This window comes from Bos taurus, chromosome 9 (assembly GCF_002263795.3).
Source record: "Bos taurus isolate L1 Dominette 01449 registration number 42190680 breed Hereford chromosome 9, ARS-UCD2.0, whole genome shotgun sequence".
Classification (NCBI taxonomy): domain Eukaryota; kingdom Metazoa; phylum Chordata; class Mammalia; order Artiodactyla; family Bovidae; genus Bos; species Bos taurus.
The window spans coordinates 84,929,167-84,952,911 of NC_037336.1; the positions used below are offsets into that span (position 1 = coordinate 84,929,167).

The window sequence follows — 23,745 nt, forward strand, 5'->3', positions numbered from 1 at the left end:
GGACTTCACTCAGACTCACATCCATCGAGTCAGTGATGCCATCCAGCCATCTCATCCTCTGGCGTCCCCTTCTCCTCCTGCCCCCAATCCCTCCCAGCATCAGAGACTTTTCCGGTGAGTTAACTCTTCGCATGAGGTGGCCAAAGTATTGCAGTTTCAGCTTTAGCATCATTCCTTCCAAAGAAATCCCAGGGCTGATATCCTTTAGAATGGACTAGTTGGATCTCCTTGCAGTCCAAGGCACTCTCAAGAGTCTTCTCCAACACCACAGTTCAAAAGCATCAATTCTTCGGCGCTGAGCTTTCTTCACAGTCCAACTCTCACATCCATACATGAGCACTGGAAAAACCATAGCCTTGACTAGATGGACCTTTGTTGGCAAAGTAATGTCTCTGCTTTTCAATATGCTATCTAGATTGGTCATAACTTTCCTTCCAAGGAGTAAGTGTCTTTTAATTTCATGGCTGCAATCACTATCTGCAGTGATCCTGGAGCCCCCCAAAATAAACTCTGACACTGTTTCCACTGTTTCCCCATCTATTTGCCATGAAGTGGTGGGAGCAGATGCCATGATCTTCGTTTTCTAAATGTTGAGCTTTAAGCCAACTTTTTCACTCTCCTCTTTCACTTTCATCAAGAGGCTTTTGAGTTCCTCTTCACTTTCTGCCATAAGGGTGGTGTCACCTACATATCTGAGGTTATTGATATTTCTTCCGGCAATCTTGATTCTAGCTTGTGCTTCTTCCAGTCCAGTGTTTCTCATGATGTACTCTGTATATAAGTTAAACAAGCAGGGTGACAATATACAGCCTTGACGTACTCCTTTTCCTATTTGGAACCAGTCTGTTGTTCCATGTCCAGTTCTAACTGTTGCTTCCTGACCTGTATACAGATTTCTCAAGAGGCAGATCAGGTGGTCTGGTATTCCCATCTCTTTATAAAAAATAGTTCAGTTAAAGCATTATTTTTGTCTTATATTACTGTGATTCTCTTCTCATATGGTACAAAAAGATTAATCATGGTATGTTGGCTGACCTATAGAACTGATAGAGCTAACCACATTCACTGTGAATGCGATGATGCAGTTCAGAATTTTCATGAAGAAGCAGCTGCCAGAAGGAATGTGTGCTGGGGAGTGTTCATATTTTATGAAAACTATCTTGGTCCATTGCCTCCTTCCTTGAATTAGTGCTCATTTATCCTTAAGGAAGGGGCTGAAGGCTCAGCAGAGCTGGTAAGATAACCCCCAATCTCGTTAGCACAGCAGCAGCTGCCTGAATTTGCTCATACCAAATTGCAGCAACTTGTTTCGTTTCATTTGTGCTGTCTTAGTTTGTAAAAGAAACAAATGTATTTTACACTTTTGAAATGTCTTAGCACAGATTGAGAGCTCTGTAACAGCCTGAAAATTGGTAAAAATCTCTCACTTATGAAACATCTTTCATTCCCCTTTGAGGTTGGACAGGCTGAAAACCTCACATTCTTTTTTTCTTGGCAGTGAAAGTTCATCATTTTCAACATAACATTTTGAATTCAGAACACAACTTCTGGATTAAAAAGAATGGTGGGGCTGAATCAGTGTCATAAATTCTGCAGTTTTTTTGTTTACTAAACTAATCTATTTTAAAAATTACATATGGGGGTAGTTTATTAGATCGTATTTCAGAATGTGCCTTTACTGTGTTTGAAGGGATCATTGTGGAAACATAGTCACAAAAGTTTCTCACCCTAGGAGTATAAGTATAGTTCCAGAATAAGGAAAATTGTTAGGTAATTAAAAATAGCAAAGGAAAATATTGGGTCAAGAATACTGAAGCAAAAGGGTGTAGGATGGGAAATATAGGGACCCTGAAAGCACACAGTTTACTAGGACTCATGTCAAAACAGCTACATTACTTGAAGTTGATGAGCCTCTACTAGAATGGATGTAATGGAAATACATTGTCTATGTATGAAGCAGATTAACATGCTGTAATTTTAAAGCCATGTAAAGGTAAAGACAAAATTGAAAAGATAAGACTTTAAGTTCAAGATTCACATTCTTTTAAAAAGAAACTGATCTTATGTTTCTTCCTAAGGAATTGCATCGAGTATGTTAACTGAAGTTATTTCTAGGTGATTACAGCAGAAATTAAATTGGATATTAGGGAGGAAAAGATCCCATGTATTAATAAAACAGACTCTGTTGTCAGCATAATTTTAGGCCAACTGGTATAATATTACCCAGGCAAGTGTGATGTTTTTCGTGCTTTGTGCAATAATTTTGTGTGTGGAGGTCTATGTAGATATTAATGTGGGTTTATATTGACAAAACGAGAGATACTGTTTATTGGATTTCTAGTTGAAGGCACTCCTTCCTTTCAAGCTACAGGAATCAAAATCAAGATCTCAAAGCAATATTTGCACTCCCTTACTTATTGCAGCATTATTTATAATAGCCAGGATGTGAAAGGAACTCAAATGTACATTGACAGTTGAATGGATAAACAAAAATAAGGTTTATATTTGCAACAGAATATTGTTCAACCTTAAGGAAGAAAGACCTCCTATAAAACGTGACGACTTAGGTGAACTCGGAGGATATGAAGGTAAATGAGATAAGCCAGCCACAGAGAGACAAACACTGCATGATTTCACTTACAGGAAGTATCTACAATAGTCCAACTCATAGAAGCAGCAAGTAGAATGGTGGTTCTGGGGCTGGTGTTGTTCAGTCACTAAGTTCTGCCCAACTCTTTGTGACCCCATGGACTGCAGCATGCCAGACTTCCCTGTCCTTCACCATCTCCTGGAGTTTGCTCAGACTCATGTCCATTGAGTCGGTGATGCTGACTCTGGAGCTGGAGGGAGGGGGAAATGGCAGTTGCTGATCAAGGGATAGAAAATTTCAGTTATGCAAGATGCCTGAATTCTAGAGATCGCTGTACAACATTGTAGCTAGAGTTAATATCTCACTGTGCTCTTAAAAGAATTGTTGAAAGGGTAGGTCTCGTGTTAAATATTCTGACTCCAAAGAAAAAAAGAAAAAAGTTTAGAGAATCAGTACTTCAGATGTGCTCCGTTAGAAACTGACAATAATAAGTAGATTGAGTTAGGGGAATGATGGGCGTTCGGTGCCCTCTCTCAGAACGCCAGGATCCGCGCCTTCACTGATGTCTGCTCTTTAGCTTTTTCAGTGTCCATTGAGGGAGGGTTGCAGAGCTAGTTCTCTGTGGAGTCAGGTCTGGATAGTGGTTTCCCAAGTTCCTGACCAATAGCTTTCCATTAAGTTGTTACACAAAGATTTCAGGTACATTAACATTTTAGCAGGTCTGTGAATGGAGCAAAGTCATTTGATACACAAAAAAACTGCCTTTTCTGTGAGATAGAGGTTTTTTAGATCTTTCTGTATTTATACAGTAATTGAAAACTGGGCATGACAGACTGAGTTCCTGTGTGCGTCTACCTTTCATTGGAAATATCCTCTAGGAATTTTTGTAAAAGAAATTTGGTGTTAGTTTATGAGGCCGTGTGTGTAGTTTTAGGCCTTAATTTTTCATAGAGGCTAGATTAAAAATACACAATTTTAAATTTAATATATTTTTTTTAAATTTAGAACATAGACTTAATATTAGTAGAAAGCAATGTTTCATTTCTTAACATGAAGACCAACAGCTGGAGAATTTTAGATTTAATAAAACCATCAAAAATGAGCTATGACAAGATTGTGAAAAAAATCTCATTTTTAATAAATTTATGTATTTTAAATTGAAGGATAGTTACAGTATTGTGTTGGTTTCTGCCATAGGTCAACATGGATCAGTCATAGGTAAAAATCTCATTTTTAGTACTAGTCTTAATTTTTCCTACTACAAAGACCTGGCAGTTCTCGATGAATATAGTTTGAAAAGACAGCACAAGTGTTCTGCAGTTGGTATGAGATTGTGAGGAAATTATACCCTTTTCCCTCCGACCAGGTAGATCGGAGCCAGGAGATAGATTCCCTGTCAGATTAAGTGCTATGTAATTACAAAGTCGTTTTCAAGGTAGGCGGGTGAGGTCAGTTGTCAGGTTTGGGGAGTTTTGAAACACATAAGCATGTGCCAGCAGTGTTAGATGGGAATTCAGTTTCAATTCTAGTTGTTGAGGAGGGAACTAGCATTGGCTTATCTTTCCTTCAAGTCCCATGAATCCTTTGCTGAGCTTGGTGGGAAGAATTCTTTTGATCCTCTGACACATTGACTTAATATTGGCTTAAAAGCTTCAGCATCATGGAATTTGTGAACCAAGGCTGGCAAATTTACCAAATGAATTAATGTCGGGTGTAATTGCCTTACTGATAGCTTCCCAAATACATCTTCTACGACACCTTCTTTCCATACATGCTGTTGTTAGGAAAACGCTAGGCTGTGCCTCATTGGATAACTGGAGTGATAAGAGTAAGATAATTTTAAAAAAAATGGAGAGCAAAAATTTTTACTGTAAGAACTTCTGAAGCTCTGAACTGTGGCCACTGATTTGTATCTTAAGGCGGACAGTCAGAGCCTCGGCCACTAAAATACGGCCTGGCTGCGTTTTTGCAGCCAAGGTTTCTCTGACGCTATCTGCGTATCACTTCCCGTGCCCGGTCAATGTTGTGCTCATGTTGCTGCTTTTAATTTTGAATTTTCTAAAATGTGTTGGTAGGAATGGATGGTGAAAAATTGAGTAATCTCTGTGGCTTTAGTCTTAGTCTGGAAACCAAAGAATTATGTAGGATATTTGAAATAAATTTAAATATTTTTCAAGTTTTTAAAAACAAAATAGCCTATGAAAAATGTGAAGGATAGAAGGGATGTTTCTAAAAAATATTAACACATTAAAAAAAAATCTATTGAAATTCCCTAAAAAGCAATCATTTACTTAGTTATGTTTTCTTCAGCAGAATTTACACTAATTAGATCACAACATTTTGCAAGTTTACCATGCAGTAATTCAAGATGGAGTGATGAGCTGAACCAAAATGATAAACAAATTAACTGTTAGGACTGAAAGATAAACAAAATAACCATAAAGATTCTATCTGGTTCTGGGCAATATACTTTACAAGGAGAAAAATTCTTCTTTTAAGCAGAAAAGCCACAATGATAAAGGGAAAAGAGCTATTTCCCATGAAGGATGTTTGAGGCACAAGACTGTTTACCATAGACAGGATTCTAGTTGGAGTAGAAATGTGTTGCCATATAGTAGGTACATAGCAAATATTTGTTGAACGCACGAATACCTATCTTCATAATGCTTGGGGACTGTCATGTGAAAGGAATTAGATAGGTTTGTCCCATCGATAGAGTTAGGATCCGGTCTACTCAATAAAAGGGAGAACTTCAAACTGTATAAAGAGGGACAAGCATCCCCTGGGTGAGTTTGCTGAGTAGTACAGACTGCACGGCCCTTTGCTGTGGTTGCCATGGAGAGGATTCAAGAAGTGCACGGAAGATGGGGTCAGGGGAGTTTGCTGGCTTTTTCTTTTTCCTTTTGATTCTGACATGCTGTAAAGTGATCTTCTGTGTTTGTTTGTTTTTCTTGGATTCCTACTCAATTTCCTGATTCTGTTTTGGCAAATGTTGAGGTTTTATAATACCAGTGCCTTTGGATTTATTGAAACAGAACAAAACAAAATGGAAAAGCCATGCGTGAGATGAGGCAGGCCTGGGTGGCCGTCACTGGATCCTCTCTCCAGCAGTCCCCAGCATTTTCGGCGCCAGGGTCTGGTTTTGTAGAAGACAATTTTTCCATGAGCTGGGGTTGGGCGGGGGGCGGTGGGGGATGGTTTTGGGATGATTCAGCCACGTTACATTTATTGTGCACTTTATTTCTATTATTACTCCGTCAGCTCCACCTCAGATCATCAGGCAGTAGATCCTGGAGGCTGGGGACCCCTGTCCTATACGCTGTATGTGTGGCAAGAGGAGCTGATGTTTCCACTCCATTTTAGTGTTTAGAATTGTTTTTATAAACACTGATGGAGTTTAAAATTCCAATTACATTTTAAAAGCTGCTTACTTTCCTGTATTAGATAGGTAAGAACTACCTTGAAAAGCTGTTATTTTTAAATCCCCTGATATGGGCTTGACTGTGCCTCCCCTAAAATTCCAGAGAAGGCGATGGCAACCCACTCCAGTACTCTTGCCTGGAAAATCCCATGGATGGAGGAGCCTGGTAGACTGCAGTCCATGGGGTCGCTAAGAGTCGGACATGACTGAGTGACTTCACTTTCACTTTTCACTTTCATACATTGGAGAAGGAAATGGCAACCCACTCCAGTGTTCTTGCCTGGAGAATCCCAGGGACGGGGGAGCCTGGTGGGCTGCCGTCTCTGGGGTCGCACAGAGTCGGACACGACTGAAGCGACTTAGCAGCAGCAGCAGCAGCAGCCCCTAAAATTCATTTGATGAAGTCTTAACTCCTAATACCTCTAAATGTGATCTTCCTTGAGATACGGTCTTTATAGAGGTAATCAAGTTAAAATGAGCTCATTAGATACAAATACAATACAACAGTGTGTGCTCAGTGTCTGACTCTTTGTGATCCCTTGGACTGGAGCCTGCTAGACTCCTCTGTCCATGGGATTCTCCAGGCAACAGTACTGGAGTGGGTTGCCATTTCCTCTTCCAGGGGATCTCCCCGACCCAGGGATCAAATTCACGTCTCTTGTGGCTCCTGCACTGGCAGGAGCTCATTAGAGTGGGTGCTGATCCGAAATGACTGGGGTCCTTATGAAAAGAGAACTCTGTATACAGACACATGTATAGGGAGGATACCAGGTGAATGTGGAGACAGACATCTACAAGCCAGGGAGAAAAAGCTGGAATGGGTCCTTTCCTCACTGGCCACAGAAGGAACCAATCCTGTGAACACCTTGGTCTTGGATTTCTAGCCTCCAGAATCATCAGACGCTAAATCTCTGTTGTTTAAGCCATTGAGTTTGTGCTACTTACTTAGCTACTTGTGCTAGCAAAGTCGTGCACTCCCTAAAAGACAGTACTTTACATCTCTACCGGGTCCCTAACAGGGGAACATATTTGGTAGATAAGAGAAAACGGTTGCTTCATATGAAATATTTATTTTCCTCAGATACACCTGGCTTTAATTTTTCTCACAGTCCCATTTACGTTAACACAACTCGTTGCGACTTTTGTCGCTTCCATTAAACATTTGGGAAAAGAGCCACCAGCAAAGCGTGAAGATCCCACATTATACTCTGTGCTGTGTTCTGTAAACGAGGCACATAATTTTCGCGCTTATGAGATACTTTCCATGCCGGGCACACACCTCTTGTCACACATCTGACACTGTCCCTGTTCAGGTTTCCATTTACATTTATATGTGAACAGTATTTGGGCTGGCTGATAAACACACAGTGGAGGGAAGGAAGTAATTTACCTGAAGCATTTAGTCCTTTGCAACTTTTATTATTCCTAGCTGATCCGCCCCATCGGAGTAAAAACAGGAGAAAAATGTCCCTTTTCAACAGAGACTTTATTCAGGACACGGCTGGGTCTCAGGCAGTGACTGCACTCCTGGGAGCAGTTGTCAAGCCGGGCGATGTTGTGTGTAAGCACTGCCCGGGGGATGTGATTCTCCAGCAGTCTCCCCACCCCAACCATCTGTTGTGCAATGTATCTCCCACAAAATCGTATTCAAGCATGGAAGTGAAATTTGTCTTATTACCAGTATTTTACTATGAGTGAGACACTTGCTGGACATGTCAAAGTAACAGCAGACGGTCTTTGAAATTCAGATCACCTACTAGTCCTTTAAATCAGACTTTCACACACTGTCCTGGAGCCGAAGTCTTCTGATATGGCCTGAGGTCCCTGAACCAGTCACTTGGGGGAAGGTCTGACCTTCATTTTCCTCGATGCCACAAAAGGTTTGATCAGGATTTGGGGCTGGGCCCAGGGGCATGACCTGGGATGGGTGTTCTACTGAGGGGAGACAAGGAAGAAAGAGCCGGGGGGTCCGTAAAAGTCACAGGTCTTCATAGGAAATTAGACCTGGCTCTGGAGTGACCAGATATTCTCAGATGGAAAGTGCAAGTGAGGAAGGTGAGAGAAGAGACTGAGGACTGATTAAAGTGGAAGCTGTTCAGACGTACCCAGGCAGTGGGCATGCCGGACTCTTTGTGACCCCATGGACTGTAGCCCACCAGACTCCTCTGTCCATGGAATTTCCCAGGGAAGAATACTGGAGTGGGTTGCAATTTCTGCCTCCAGGGGATCTTCCCAACCCAAGGATCAAACTGAGGGGAGACAAGGAAGAAAGAGCCAGGGGGGTCCGTAAAAGTCAGAGGTCTTCATAGGAAATTAGACCTGGCTCTGGAGTGACCAGATATTCTCAGATGGAAAGTGCAAGTGAGGAAGGTGAGAGAAGAGACTGAGGACTGATTAAAGTGGAAGCTGTTCAGATGTACCCAGGCAGTGGGCATGCCCGACTCTTTGTGACCCCATGGACTGTAGCCCACCAGACTCCTCTGTCCATGGAATTTCCCAGGGAAGAATACTGGAGTGGGTTGCAATTTCTGCCTCCAGGGGATCTTCCCAACCCAAGGATCAAACCCGTGCCTCCTGCTTGGCAGGGGGATTCTTCACCATTGAGCCACCAAGGAAATTCACCCAGAGAGAGTGAGGGGCAATCACCCTGACCTCAGTGAGGTGTTCCACGATAGGAATGGACTCCTCTGAAGACTAGAATGGAGCCAGACAGTCCTCAGCTTTTCTGCTGCTTAAATTATTTATTTAGGAGGAACAGAGACTCCCTGAAGTCACCTGGAGTAGTGCAGTCTCATTATAAGGCTCTGGGACAGAAATCTCACTTCAGTTGCCTAGAGCTCCAGGAACAGTCATACAAATGTCATTTGGGAAAAGGATGGTTGTCATCAGGGCTCTAAGGCAGCTGGGATTTCTGATTCTCTTCCCGCCTCCCCAGCTCACCAGACTTTAAATAAATGTCTGTTTTCCCTCCTGTTCAAGTTCTTATTGAATAAGTAAGCTTTCTTATTTAATAAATCCTGGAATGCAAAGTCAAGTGGGCCTTAGGAAGCATCACTACGAACAAAGTTAGTGGAGGTGATGGAATTCCAGTTGAGCTATTTCAAATCCAAAAGATGATGCTGTGAAAGTGCTGCCCTCAATATGCCAGCAAATTTGGAAAACTCAGCAGTGGCCACAGAACTGGAAAAGGTCAGTTTTCATTCCAATCCCAAAGAAAGGCAATGCCAAAGAATGTTCAAACTACCACACAATTGTACTCATCTCACATGCTAGCACAGTAATGCTCAAAATTCTCCAAGCCAGGCTTCAACAATTCATGAACTGAATTTCCAGATGTTCAAGCTAGGTTTAGAAAAGGCAGAGGATCCAGAGATCAAATTGCCAACATCCGTGGAGTCATTGAAAAAGCAAGAGAGTTCCAGAAAAATATCTACTTCTGCTTTATTGATTATGCCAAAGTCTTTGATTGTATAGATCATCACAAACTGTGGAAAATTGTTCAAGAGAGGAATACCAGACCACCTTACCTGCCTCCTGAGTAATCTGCATGCAGGTCAAGATGCAACAGTTAGAACTGGACATGGAACAACAGACCGGTTCCAAGTCAGGAAAGGAATACAACAGGCCCTGCTTATTTTACTTATATGCAGAGTACATCATGAGAGATGCTGGGCTGGATAAAGCACAAGCTGGAATCAAGATTGCCGGGAGAAATATCAATAACCTCAGATATGCAGATGATACCACCCTTATGGCAGAAGGCAAAGAAGAACTAAAGAGCATCTTGATGAAGGTCAAAGAGGAGAGTGAAAAAGTTGGCTTAAAACTCAACATTCAGAAAACTAAGATCATGGCATCTGGTCCCATCACTTCTTGCAAATAGATGGAAAAACAATGGAAACAGTGAGAGTCTTCATTTTGGGGGGCTCCAAAATCACTTCAGATCGTGACTGCAGCCATGAAATTAAAAGATGCTTGCTCCTTGTAAGAAAAGCTATGATCAACATAGAAAGCATATTCAAAAGCAGAGACATTACTTTGCCAACAAAGGTCCATTTAGTCAAAGCTATGGTTTTTCCAGTAATCATGTAGGGATGTGAGAGTTGGACTATAAGGAAAGCTGAGTGCCAAAGAATTGATGCTTTTGAACTGTGGTGTTGGAGAAGACTCTTGAGAGTCCCTTGGACAACAAGGAGATCCAACCAGTCCATACTCAAGGAAATCAGTCTTGAATATTCATTGGAAGGATTGATGCTGAAGCTGAAGCTCCAATACTTTGGCCACCTGATACAAAGAACTGACTTACTGGAAAAGACCCTGTAAAGATTGAAGACAAGAGGAGAAGGGGACGACAGAGGATAAGATGGTTGGATATCATTACCAAGTCAATGGACATGAGTTTAAGCAAGTTCCGGGATTTGGTGATGGACAGGGAAGCCTGGTTTGCTGCAGTCCATGGGGTTGCAAAGAGTCGGACACGACTGAGTGACTGAACTGAACTGAAAATTGAAAAAAAAACAAAAAAACAAATGTGGCTCCATTGATGCAGTTCATGTCTCTCTCTGATTCTGTTTTCCTTTATCTGTCGTGGCTTCCATTGCCCCCACCAATTGCTGATCTATCATCGTAGGTCTCAAGTTCATACTCCCAAAAGCAAGGGTGGTGTTGGTTTAGTTGACTTGACTATGACCTAGTTGCTGTCCAGCACGAAGGTGGGCTGATCTTGGGTCAAGGACCCATCTCTGGCTGTAATGGGGTGGTCACCTGGTATCTTGTGTGGTGCTTGTGACAGGGGCTGTAGGTTGTACATCTTGTGACCTGGCCACCCAAACAGAAGCAGCACCATCTGTCACGGTGTGCATCAGTGCCGCTCTAATGCAGTTCCCATTGTTTTGACTTGAATCTCCTCTCGTTAAAAAATCCTTATTTTCGTTACTGTTTCCCAAGGATCAAGTTTGCACTTTCTTACTTGGAGTGCAAATTCTTAGTAATCTGACTTCAGACTACTTTCCTCACCTCCCCTTCCATAACTATTCTATTCTGACCTTCCCTCATATCTTGAATTGCTCTAAAATTTATTTCCCTAATAATTGTACTCCTGAGCCTCTTTTTTTAGGAAACGTGGTAGGCACAATGCTAGAATTGGCCTCAAAAGAAAAAAAAAAGTAACAATGCTGGAGAACAGAGGAAACTGCTGTGTGATATTGGATAAGTTACTAGTCATCTCTGGGCCATTGTCTCATTTACAAAATATACTAAAGTACATCATGTTATCTAAATTTCTTTCTTCCTCTTATATCCCGTGGAGGGCTGAACCAGTGCCTGAACTCAATCTTATCTCTCTTTTTCTTTTCTGAAGTCATTGCATTTGAAATCTCAGCTTTTGTTTGAAAGTTCATTGTGATATTTTATAGAGTCACTCGCTCTATTATCTGCCCCCTTGCTCCTGCACCCTCTATAGTGGCTGTACAGTGCAGGGGAGCCCTGTGAACCTGTGGCTTTGCTTCCCTGTTGAGTGTCCTGAGCCTCTTATTAAACGCCTTCTTTGAGCCCCATGCGCTAGGAGACCAGTCTAACCCACAGTCACGGTCTGACACCTTCCTGGCCAGTTAGATATTTGGGCGCTTGCCTGGTCACACGCGCAGGGATTACTCTGTACTCCTAACAGCTCTTCTCTTCCATGGGCATAATTGAGTCACTCATTTTCTTCTCGTGATACCCTGTTCGGTGACCACTGGTCATGTCACCTGTTGTCTGGGCTCAGTAGCCTGATATTCCATTAAATGTTTTTCAAGTGAAGTGACTAACACAAGAAAAGAAAAAAAAAATGAATGTAAAAAAAATAAAGAAAATTAAGAGACACAGGGGGAGATGGAAGGGGTAAGGAAGAAGGGGAGGGAAAGAGTAGAGAAGAGGGAGAGGTGGAGAGGCCAGAGGAAAGGAAGGTGGCAGAAGAGGCAGGAGAGAAGGAAAATTGTGAGACTAGATCTTTGCCTAGATTACACATTTTTCTCAACCAGCACTCCACAGCTGCACCGCCCGTTCACATTTATCCTCTAAGTGACTATCCATCTGGTCTTCTCTCCTTTACTTCTCCTGGCGATTGCTCTACAGAATGGGGGCATCAAACCCCAAGAAGCAGATTAAAATATGTTTTAAAGAAAAAGACATGATCAGAAAAGGAGCTGCTAATGTCTGCGGAGATGGAGAAGTGCTTGATGAAGGAGATGACACTGGGTGAGCCCAGCAAGATCAGCAGGCTGTGTTAGGCAAAGAAGGAGGCATCTGAGTTGAGTCCAGCCTGCAAAAAGATGTGTGTGTGTGTGTGTGTGTGTGTGCGCACGTGTGTGTGCTTAGTCATGTCCAACTCTTTGTGACCCCATGGACTGTAGCCCGCCAGGCTCCTCTGTCCATGGAGTGTTCCAGGCAAGAAATACTGGGGTAGGTTGCCATTAATGACTCCAGAGGACTCTCCCCGACCCAGGGATCAAACCCACGTCTCTTGCATCTCCTGCATAGGCAGGTAAATTCTTTACTACTGGACAAATAGACGATCTGATACAAATGAAGGAACTACTGTTACATACAACACCGTGGTCTCAGAATCTCAGAAACACTATTTGAGTCAAAGCCAGACACAAAAGAGACATTCTTATGACCCCATTTTATAAGGATGCTTGCCTGCTCAGTCGCTTCAGTTGTGTCTGACTCTTGGCGACTGTATGGACTGTAGCCTGCCAGACTCCTCTGTCCATGGGATTCTCCAGGCAAGAATACTGGAGTGGATTGCTGTGCCCTCCTCCAGGGAATCTTCCCAACCCAGGTGTCTTCTGTGTCTCACGCATTGAAGGGGGATTTTTTACCCACTGGACCACCTGGAAATCCCTTTATAAAGGTGAAGAACAGACAAATTTAATCTTTGATTTTAGAAGCTGTAAAGTGATTACCTGGAATTGAGGGTAATATTCCATGGGACAAGGAGACTAAAAACTTTCTGTGTGTTGATTTGGATAGTGAGGAAATGGGAACATATGTATGTAAAAATTCATCATTCTGCACACGTAAGGTTTTTGCATGTCCTTATGTCTGAAATATACTGCAATTAAAAAATACTAAGTAGAAGAAAGTTTACATGTAGAATTGTACATTTAAAATAACAACAGAAAGTCTATTAGACAACTATCCCTGATTTTAAAATGTATATTTCTGTTTTTTTGAAGCTTGTTGAAATTTAAAATTAGGCTGCATTAGTGCCATGCAAATACATTATAGTTCTGATTTGAAGGTTAAATTTAATAAATGAGTACCTTTAAATATTTATCAACTTAAAAATAGATCACTGGTAATGTTTGTCTCATGCCATTTGGGCACCTGTTTTTTATGACTTGGGGAAAAGTACTCATTTTTATTTATATCATCAACTAGTAAAAATGAAAAAAATTGTTATTTTTATTTATTTGAGGAGCAAAGTATCCATTATTTCATTCATGACTGTGAACTTGTTTTTATAAACGCCCTGCACAAATAGTTGAGGAATTTGCTGTGCATGCTCTACTAGCAAAATCCAAATATTAATAAATGTTTAGTTCTTTGAAATATGCCTGGGGTGTGTGTCAGTATAAACATACTTTCCTTAACATAGTAATGTGAAAATATTGGCTGGAAAGATTCATATTTTTGTGAACTGAAAGTGTATCCATAAGTATTTTTTAATAAATAAATTATATTAGGCACAGTTTGAAATATACCAAAGACATAAACAGTTTCTTCACTGGAACTCTGCAGCTCTAGACTGAGGTCATGACTTTAATCTTGGCTTTGATGTTGGTAAGAGAAAATGCTGCAAAGGTCCCAGGGGACTAAATAACCCAATGCCTCTCCCCTTTACCCTTGGCTATTAGGACGTCCAGATATAAATGCATGTTCACTTAAGTACGTAATTCATTTCAAGTATATGGTGAGTTTCTATTTATTTTTTTCATTTTAGCTTCCCAATTTTGTATATTTCTTTTAAATAAGAATGGGGGAAGAAGTTACTTATGAATGATTTGAAAGCACATCTCCCATTTAACTGTGTTTTTACAAAGAGTTTCAACGTCCCTTATGTGCTCGTTGCTTCCTTCTTGTCTGACTCTGTGACCCTTATAGACTGTAGCCCACCAGACACCTCTGTCCATGGGATTTTCCCAGCAAGAATACTGGAATGAGTTGCCATGTCCTCCTCCAGGGGATCTTCCCAATCCAGGGATCGAACCTGCATCTCTTTACATCTCCTGCATTGGTCAGTGGGTTCCTTACTTGCTGAGCCATCAGGGAAGCCCCAGTGTCCTTGAAGGATGAAGTAATTTAGAAAACACTGGTGAGGAACTTCCCTACTGTACAGTAGGTAAGAGTCTGTGCTTCCAGTGCAGGGGGCCTGGGTTCACTCCTTGGTTGGGGAACTAAGATCTCACATGCCTTGTGGCTGAAAAAATTTAAAAAAAAAAAAAAAAAAAAAACAGAAACAGAAAACCTCATCGTTGAGCCATGGAAATGTACCATGGGAAAACAGGGATTCATATTCGAAGAGATGAATCCCTGGGTAGACACGTGTTGCTTAAGTGACTTACTGAGAAATGGAATCCCAGCTCCTAATACCTATCTCCATGTGTAGCCTCGTGAGATGCGAATGCATGACAAGCTATAAACACAGGGTCTGGCATATGATAGGTGCTCAGTGAATGCTTCTCTCCACCCTTCCTTTCTTGCTTTTCCAGAAATTCCATGGCCACTGTGATCCCTCTATTAGCTATACTTACGGTAGCTTTGGGGGCTTCCCTGTAGCTCAGATGGTAAAGAATGTGCCTGCAATCCAGGAGACCTGGGTTCGATCCCCAGGTCAGGAAGATCCCCTGGAGAAGGGAACAGCTACTGGCTACCCACTCCAGTATTCTTGCCTGGAGACTCCCGTGGACAGAGGAGCCTGGCAGACTACAGTCCACAGGGTTGCAAAGAGTCAGACACGACTGAATGACTAACTCTACTACTACAACAGTAGCTTTTAATAGTTCTATTCACTGACCATATGGTAATTTCAGAATATATATTAGTAAGAAGAGAGTGAGTGATCTTTGGTTCAGATAGTTTTTCTCCCTTGTTTTCAGTGTTAATAAATACGTTCAAGTGGGACCTAGCAAGTTGAAGCTATGGGATTTCTCATCTGTGAATTTGAATAATTGGGGTCATGTGGCTTTCTCTCTTCATCATCTGAGGGATACTGTGGACAGTCTTTCTCCGAGCAACTCTTACCTGGTGTAAAGATGCTGTTCCCTGTAGAGGAGATTTGCATAGGCTATGGTGACCCAAAAACATATTAAGAAAAATTAATAGTATGTCTTGAAAAGTAAGTGAGAATCACAGGAACCTCAGTTGAAGCAGCGTCTCCTGTGTAGGCTCTGTGCACAGCACTGGCTGCCATGCCACGAGGCCCCAAAGGACTGAAAAAGATACCTGGGAAAAGCAACTTTTCAGATTCATTGGCCTTTGGAATTGGTTTGTGACTTATAAACTCAGCTTAGAACATAATTATGTCATTTCCATCTTCGCAAATGCGGCATGCTCTCAAATCTAAGCTGCGGGGACTGCTTTATGAAATGAAATTGCTCCATAGTGCTTTCAATGGAAATTGCTGCATCAGCTACATGGTAGTGTCTATTCTGGAAGCTAATTGAAATTGCTCTGGCAGATGCTGGAAACAAATGCTGGGTTGCATTAGCTTATGGGGGTCACTTTCTCCACTGTCACATGTAAAACTTGTCAAACTGGCTTGCATTCTAGGAAAGCGCACAGGCCTTGGAGAAAGGGAATTTGGCTGCTGCCCTCCATACAATGCATACTTGTGGTGGCATTCCAGCCCTGTGCCTCATACAGTAATAATACCTACTTCTCATCATGGGGCTTCCCTGATGGCTCAGATGGTAAAGAATGTGCCTGCAATGCAGGAGACCCGGGTTCGATTCCTAGGTCAGGAAGATCCCTTGGAGAAGGGAATGGCTCTCCACTCCAGTATTCTTGCCTGGAGAATTCCATGGACAGAGGAACCTGGCAGGTTATAGTCCAAGGGATTGCAAAAAGTCCGACATGACTGAAGTGACTTAGCCTGCATGCATGCACTTCCCATGATTGCCACATAGATTTGTTGACACATTGTATAAAAGGAAAAGTCTACTGAGTATGTGTGTCTTGTACTTCTTAATATTGATTTTGTCGTTATAAAGTGAAAGTGAAAGTCACTCAGTCGTGTCTGACTCTTTGAGACCCCATGGACTATACAGTTCATGGAATTCTCCAGGCCAGAATACTGAAATGGGTCCTAGGGAAGATAATGACATTATATTCATTATATTCCTATGTCATTATATTCACAGTCATTTATTCAATAAACATTTATCAAATGCCTAATAATTTGGTTATTTATTGAGTGCTTAATAAAAATGGTTAACTTTTATTGAATGCCTAGAATATGCTAGAACACTGTATTTTTTATGTTTTAGCTCACTTACTCCTCACAATAGCCCTATAATCTCTGTTTTATAAATGAGAAAACTGATATAGCTGAGGCATAGAGGTGAAATGATTTGATCAGCATTTGTTGAGTGCTTTAAATCTAAAGCACTTTAAAAAGTGTTTTAAATATAAATAAAAGCAGCATTTTTTGAGTGCTTGCACTGTACTGGGTGGTAGGAACACACAGGTCAATAAGATACAGCCTGAAGTATGAGAACATTAAAGCCTAGTTGTGGGTAAAACAAGAATAGGAAAACTGATGGGCCTGAAGATGGAGAACTGGCTTGGTCCTCGAGGAGCTCCATGGAGGGACACCTGGAAGCATTTTGGACCAAATGATGGGGAAGGGGAGTTCCAGCGGCTTGGGAGAAAGCTTGGACTAAAGGGAGCCTGGAGCATACACGAGGCAGCTGGACTTTGAAGCCAGTGGTTAAACTATCAGAAGTCAAAATAAAGGGAGCTTTACATTTTATCAGGAACTGAACAGACAGAGCAAGTTAAGGTCAGCAACTCGGGGGGACTGTCCACTCCCAAAGCCATATGTGAGGAGACAGAGAAGACCCTCTAATGCCTAGACCTTAATGGGGAACCCATTTTCTAGCAAGCCTGGAGAGCTTTGGTTTCTGAGGAAGCTTAGAACCAATGACGTACTTTGTCAATCTGGGACCTGTCCCTCAGGGTACCTGGATGTCCAAGCTTGTTCTTCTGAGTGTCTCATTTTTCAGTTTAAGCCATTTGAGCAACATAAGTCTGCCTATAGGATTCATCTCTTTCAAGTATTGTATTCCTTTGGTACATTCCCCTGGCTCGACAATGTTTCTTAAGTTACTTCATCTTTTAAGGAGATTGTGTCTCTAAGTAGAAAACTGGAATTCTTTGCAGAAACATAGTTAAATGGGAGCTATGCTTTCAAACCATTCAAAAATAACATCTTCCCCATTCTTATTTAAGAGAAATATATGAGATTAGAAAATTAAAATAAAAAATAATAGAAAGTCATCATGTACTTGAAATGAATTAAATACTTAATTGAACATTGCATTTATCGCTGAACTTTGTAGAAGCCGAAGTATAAAGGAAAATGCTCTGGATCCTTTAGTTCCTATAACCTGACAGAAAAGAAGCATAACCCCTGATCTGGAGAGAAACTTTCCTGAGTTCTCTGTAAGCATTTTCTCTACAAGCATGGCGGGTATGCTACTCTTGAGGATACTTTCAAGAAAAGATACTCCTTGTTACTCCTAAAGTCACAAATTAATACAAGACGAGATGCCTGGTTTTTGTCTCTAAATAAATGAATTGGAGAGGAAATCGGACCAGTTGTGCTCCATTGTGTTTTCTAAGAATGAGGGAGCATAGCCTCCTTTACAAATTCTTGAGGAACAGAGCAGACAGGGGAACTGTTCTCAGTATCAGTGACTAGAGACATCTGTTTAAGTGCAGTTGGCTGCAGGCGGGTTTGGACCATAGTCACTGCTATCCTCAGTCTAGAGAGGCCACTCGCGTCTCAGCTAAGCTGCCCCCTTGTGGTGATTACCCAAAAGACTGGCACCCCGGCATTAGGGTTCCAGGAGCCCCTGCAGGCTTATGCCCCCTGGAGAGGTCTGGTGGAGTCCTAGTAGACTAGGGAAGCTTCCACTGAAGTTCTTTTCTGGTTAATGGACAGGTGATATGTGATCACCATTTCAGTTGTGGATTCTGTAGGAAGTATAATGTTATTTCATCAAATCAATTGAGTGTTGGTGTTTCCTCCTTTAAGCCACATGTACTCCTTGCGGGAAAGAGCCAAGGCGCCGTGCTCTTCCTTGGTCCCAGGCCACCCTGTGGGTCTCATCCCTTCCTCTGCCCTGCCTCTATCCAGCCTGCTGTCTGCTCCCCTTCAACTTGGAGCTCAGCCTGCGTGGGTAACCTGCCCCTTTTCTTCTCAGGACTCCCTCCTCTTCTTCTCCTCACAGATTCCAGCCTTAGCCTTCCTCCTGGCGGACCCCTCAGCCACAGACTTTGCCCACTTCCTCCTCAGCTCTGCTCTCAGAACCAAGACCACAGAGCACAGTGTTTGCTTTGCACGTTCATTCCTGTAACCTGAGCAGGCGTCGTGGGCAGAGCCTGGTGGGCGTTCACCATGGGGGAGATTACATACAGGAATAACTAATGCGGGTTCGAGGCCGCAAGTGCGTGTACATTACAGAAGGTAAAAAACACTTCCAGAAAGACCCGGAGAAACTTCCTGAAGGAAACCATGTTCCTAAAGCAGAATGCACTTCTTTCCCTGGTTGCTGGAAATAGGATACGGGTGAGCTCATCTCTTGAGCTCAGCCCACTGGAGCGCCCGGAGGTAGTCAGACCAGTTTTCCTCTGTGGACTGTACAGAGTTATATTTTCCTGCGTGTATCCTGATGGGAAAAGGGTAGGGAATTTTTATTTTTATTTTTTTAGAGGGCTTAGATTTGGACATCGGGATTGTGACTCTGAGGGAGAGTTCCAAGGGAGGCAAGGTTGGAGGGAGGCAGTAGAGTCTCTTCTGTGTTTTTATGTTTGTGGATATGGCTGGGTTTTTGTGTGCGTAGCAATAGCCAATGAGGCTAAAAAGATGGATCAGTGCGCCATCAGGCAGGGCCTTTTTACACACCAGGGTCCTGAGCTTGACTTTTACTTTGAAGTCTGGGTTGTCGGTGAAGTTTATGCCTGTGGAGAGTGATAATCAGAGCGAAGCTTCTTAGGTACTTAGGTATTTCTTGGGGTAGAAAGGAAGATGGGCTGGAGAAGTCCTTGGGGGAGGTTTTGAAGTTTTATATGTAAGGAATAAGATAGGGTTGAATTGCCAATGTCAGTTGGATCACCGCAAAAGAACCAGAGTTCCAGAAAAATATCTACTTCTACTTTAATGACTATGCCAAAGCCTTTGACTGTGTGGATCACAACAAACTATGGGAAATTCTTGGAGATGGGAATACCAGACCACCTGACCTGCCTCCTGATAAATCTGTATACAGGTCAAGAAGCAACAGTTAGAAATGGACATGGAACAATAGACTGGTTCCAAATTGGGAAAGGAGTACAACAAAGCTGTCTGCTGTCACCCTGCTTATTTAACTTACATGCAGAGTACATCCTGTGGGATGCTGGCCTGGATGAAGTACAAGCCAGAATTAAGATTGCCGGGAGAACTATCAATAACCTCAGATACACAGATGACACCACCCTTATGGCAGAAGGCAAAGAAGAACTAAAGAGCCTCTTGATGAAAGTGAAAGAGGAGAGTGAAAAAGCTGGCTTAAAACTCAACATTCAGAAAACTAAGATCATGGCATCTGGTCCCATCATTTCATGGCAAATAGGTCGGGAAATAATAGAAACAGTGACAGACTTTATTTTGCGGGGCTCCAAAGTCACTGCCAACCCACTCCAGTGTTCTTGCCTGGAGAATCCCATGGACAGAGAAGCCTGGTAGGCTGCAGTCCATGGGGTCGCACAGAGTCGGACACGACTGAAGCGACTTGGCAGCAAAGTCACTGCAGATGGTGATTGTAGCCATGAAATTAAAAGACGCTTGCTCCTTGGAAGAAAAGCTATGACCAACCTAAACAACATATTAAAAAGCACAGACATTACTTTGATAACAAAGGTCCATCTAGTCAAAGCTGTGGTTTTTCCAGTAGTCATATGGATGTGAGAGTTGGACCATAAAGAAGGCTGAGTGCTGAAGAATTGATGCTTTTGAACTGTGGTGTTGGAGAAGACTCTTGAGAGTCCCTTGGACTGCAAGGAGATCCAACCAGTCCATCCTAAAGGAAATCAGTCCTGAGTGTTCATTGACGGGACTGATGCTGAAGCTGAAACTCCAATATTTTAGCCACCTGATGCGACGAACTGACTCATTTGAAAAGACCCTGATGCTGGGAAAGATTGAAGGCAGGAGGAGAAGGGGACAACAAAGGATGAGATGGTTGGATCTCATCACCGACTCAATGGACATGAGTTTGAGTAAGCTCTGGGAGTTGGTGATGGACAGGGAAGCCTGGCATGCTGCAGTCCATGGGGTGGGAAAGAGTCAGAAGCAACTGAGCAACTGAACTGAATCCTTCCTTGTCAAAGGCACCGGGAACCTTTTCCTGTCTCTCTTCTCCAGAGACCAACCCAAAGGAATGTAGTTACTTGACTGCAATCTTGCATTCTTGGGCAGACGGTCTGGCTTGGTGTAATTCACTGCCCAGGACGGTAAGACTACAGTTTACAAGGAGGGCAGCTGTATGTGTGTGTGGATATGGGGGAGAGGGGGCCGGGGGCAAGCAGGAGGGGTCCTTGTGAGCTGCCCATACTCCCAGAATAGGTGTACTGTTCTATATGCTCACTGCTTACTTGGTTATTAGTTTCCAATAACCCCTCACACACAATAGGATTCTTAATGGCAAAGCTTTGCCGCCTATAGCAAACCATTTTAATGTTAAAATCGTTCTGATTCCGGAGGACTTGGACATAAAAATGGTATGCCCATATTTTAGGATATATGCTATGCTTTTGAACTGTAGGAATAGTACATTAGCATTGTAAGCGGTGACTGGCTCCTTCCCCACTGAAGATAATACAGGAAGGGATAGGGTAGATGGAGTAATGTGATATTATCTTTGCTGTTTCCATGATTTGTTTTCCTGTAAGAACATTTTCATCGAAAAAAAACCAATATAACTCAGCAGATCCTTGTAACAATTCTTCCTAAAAACAGTGTACGTTGTGGAAAAATAAGCATTTGCTCGTCGTAACTCTGACCGCATTATGCCTGTGTATCTGAAGACTTATGATCTCAAAGGGCCATTAAACTTAGTAAGATTGCGCACATTACAGAAATGAAGGATCGGTAAATGGTAGCTGCCAATTTCAATTAGACTGAAATTTAACAGAGGGCATATACGTTTTTTTGTGTGTGTGTGTGTGTGTTTATTTCCTGGCTAAATTTATTTTCTGAATTTTTGTAGTACTGAAATCAAAGGAGAGGGAAGAATCTAAAAACCCCCAATTAGTCTTACAAGGAACCTGAAAGTGGATCCTAGCTTGGTGCATGAATACCTCCGTCTGGCCCTTGAGGATCCAGATGCTAATAACAGGGTCCTTTGGTGGGGCCTTGGGAACCAGGGCTGATCTGCCTGGGGCGTTGGTTTTACTTAATATGAAGTCATTAGAAACAGTTTTATGTTAAAGGGATACATTATGTGTAAAATAGATAGCCAATGGGAATTTGTAGTATGACTCAGGGAACTCAAACAGGGCCTCTGTAACAACCTAGAGGGATGGGATGGGGAGGGTGGTTCAAGAGAGAGGGGACATATGTGTGCCTATGGCTGATTCATGTTGATGTTGGGCAGAAACCAACAAAATTCTGTAAAGCCATTTTTCTTCAATTAAAAAATAAATTAAAAAAAAAAAGAAAACAGGGGTACATTATAGAGAGAATACAAGAAGCTCTTGATTTTTGGTTTTTTTTGAAATTAAACTTTTTTAAAATTAAAAATTGTCTGTTTAGGACACCCCTCCCTTGGTTGGACATTGTGGTGCTGGGAGTTGTTGGGAAGTGGAGAGTTGGAATGAGATTCAAGTTAGGAGACTGAAAGAAATGGGTAAATTATTTCAGACCAAATATTCCTTTGGTGTGGATTTTATGGGGGAGGGGGCATATGTGGAGAGTCTGTGTGAATATCAGGGAATATCCGTATGAATATTCCATGTCTGTGAAGGGCTCAGGGTCTCCTAAGGATTGTAGAATCAATCTGATAATATTTTCTGGTTAATACGGATGGATGGTCCCACAGTTTGGGCTTTTAGTCATCATGATAAATGCTGCTGTTTTATCTTTTATGCTTTCATAGAGTTAGAATCACTCAGTATTGGAGCTGGCAGGGACTTGTGGCTTTTTTCAGTCTCTTACTCTACAGAATACGGTCTGGTTGAAAGAGTTAAAGGTATTAGGTGAGTTACTGAAACAATTTAGCTATTAAGTCACTCAGTTATTTATTAGTTAATTTATTAATAAATTTATTAGGCTAGGAATTTGGTTTTCCTAACTTACAGTCTTATTCCTTTTGAGAAAATAAAGGTTTAGATGTAGGGATATGTTAATACTTCTAACCAGTCTTAACTTAATTGAATTTCTTCAATGCTGTATTTTATATCTGGATCCTTATCTGAAACCTCAGGCAAAGTACAGTCCCACTCCTAGCTGATTCTTAGATAGCTCAGGAACTAAGAATTTTGTGTTTGTTGTTTAGTTGCTAAGTTGTGTAGGGGTTGTGAAAACAAAAACAAAACAAAGAGGAATATATGTCAAAAATCATATGTGGCCCTCAAAGTCTAAAATATTTACTCTCAGTTTCTTTATATGAATAAAGACCCCAAAGGCAGATGTCCAACTATGTAACTCCAGATCCAGTCTCAGCCTTACTAACAAAACCCTACTTTAATTCCAGGCAGCAGGGTGCTCAGCTCCAGACAATTTGTCACAAATCATCCAGTCAGTCATGATAATTCTGTTCATATTTCTCAGCCTGTTTTGTTGTTAAAAGTAGACGTGTAACTTAATTCTGTCTTCTGAGCTCTAAGTGGAAATCTTTGGATTGGGGGACTGGGAGTCATTTGGGGAAAGCTTTTGCTTTTCTGGTGTATTCATTTGACAACACCTTGTTCACGTCTTTGAATGTGATGTGGTGGCTGGTGTTGCAGCAGCTCTTTTGTTACAGTGAGGAAATGGCCACAAGGTTTGCAGGGTCATTGGCCTTAACATTATAAAACTAAGAGCAGCAACCACCTATCTCAAGATATCTTGCTATGTGTAAGGAAATTAAATCTATGTTTATTTAAGGCACTGAAATTGTTTTATCTGTTATCAAATATCTTCCTACTGATAGGGGCACTATCCAGACTGAAAAATTTCAATTGTTTCCAGTTTTTTTCCCATAGGAAATGGTTTCTGGTTAATCAAGAATTATTGGACTTTTCTTAGCCTCTGTTTTTATCCATGATTGCCCGACTTCCTTATTACTTAATATTGATACAGGTTTGAAGTGAAAGTCACTCAGTCATGTCCAACTTTTTGTGACCCCATGGATGATAAGGTCCATGGAATTCTCCAGGCCAGTATACTGGAGTGGGTATCTTTTCCCTTCTCCAGGAGATCTTCCCAACCCAGGGATCAAACCAG

The 23,745-nt window shown here is 41.9% G+C and overlaps 1 protein-coding gene across 1 annotated transcript in view; it reads left to right on the forward strand.

Moving 5' to 3' along the window:
- Positions 1-23,745, forward strand: part of SAMD5 (sterile alpha motif domain containing 5) — a 141,318-nt gene that overhangs the window by 98,046 nt on the left and 19,527 nt on the right. Inside the window, exon 2 of the mRNA XM_059889846.1 lies at positions 1-23,745. This exon is cut by the window's left edge and continues 37,574 nt beyond it; it is cut by the window's right edge and continues 19,527 nt beyond it. The gene's annotated coding sequence lies outside the window, so the exon portion shown is untranslated.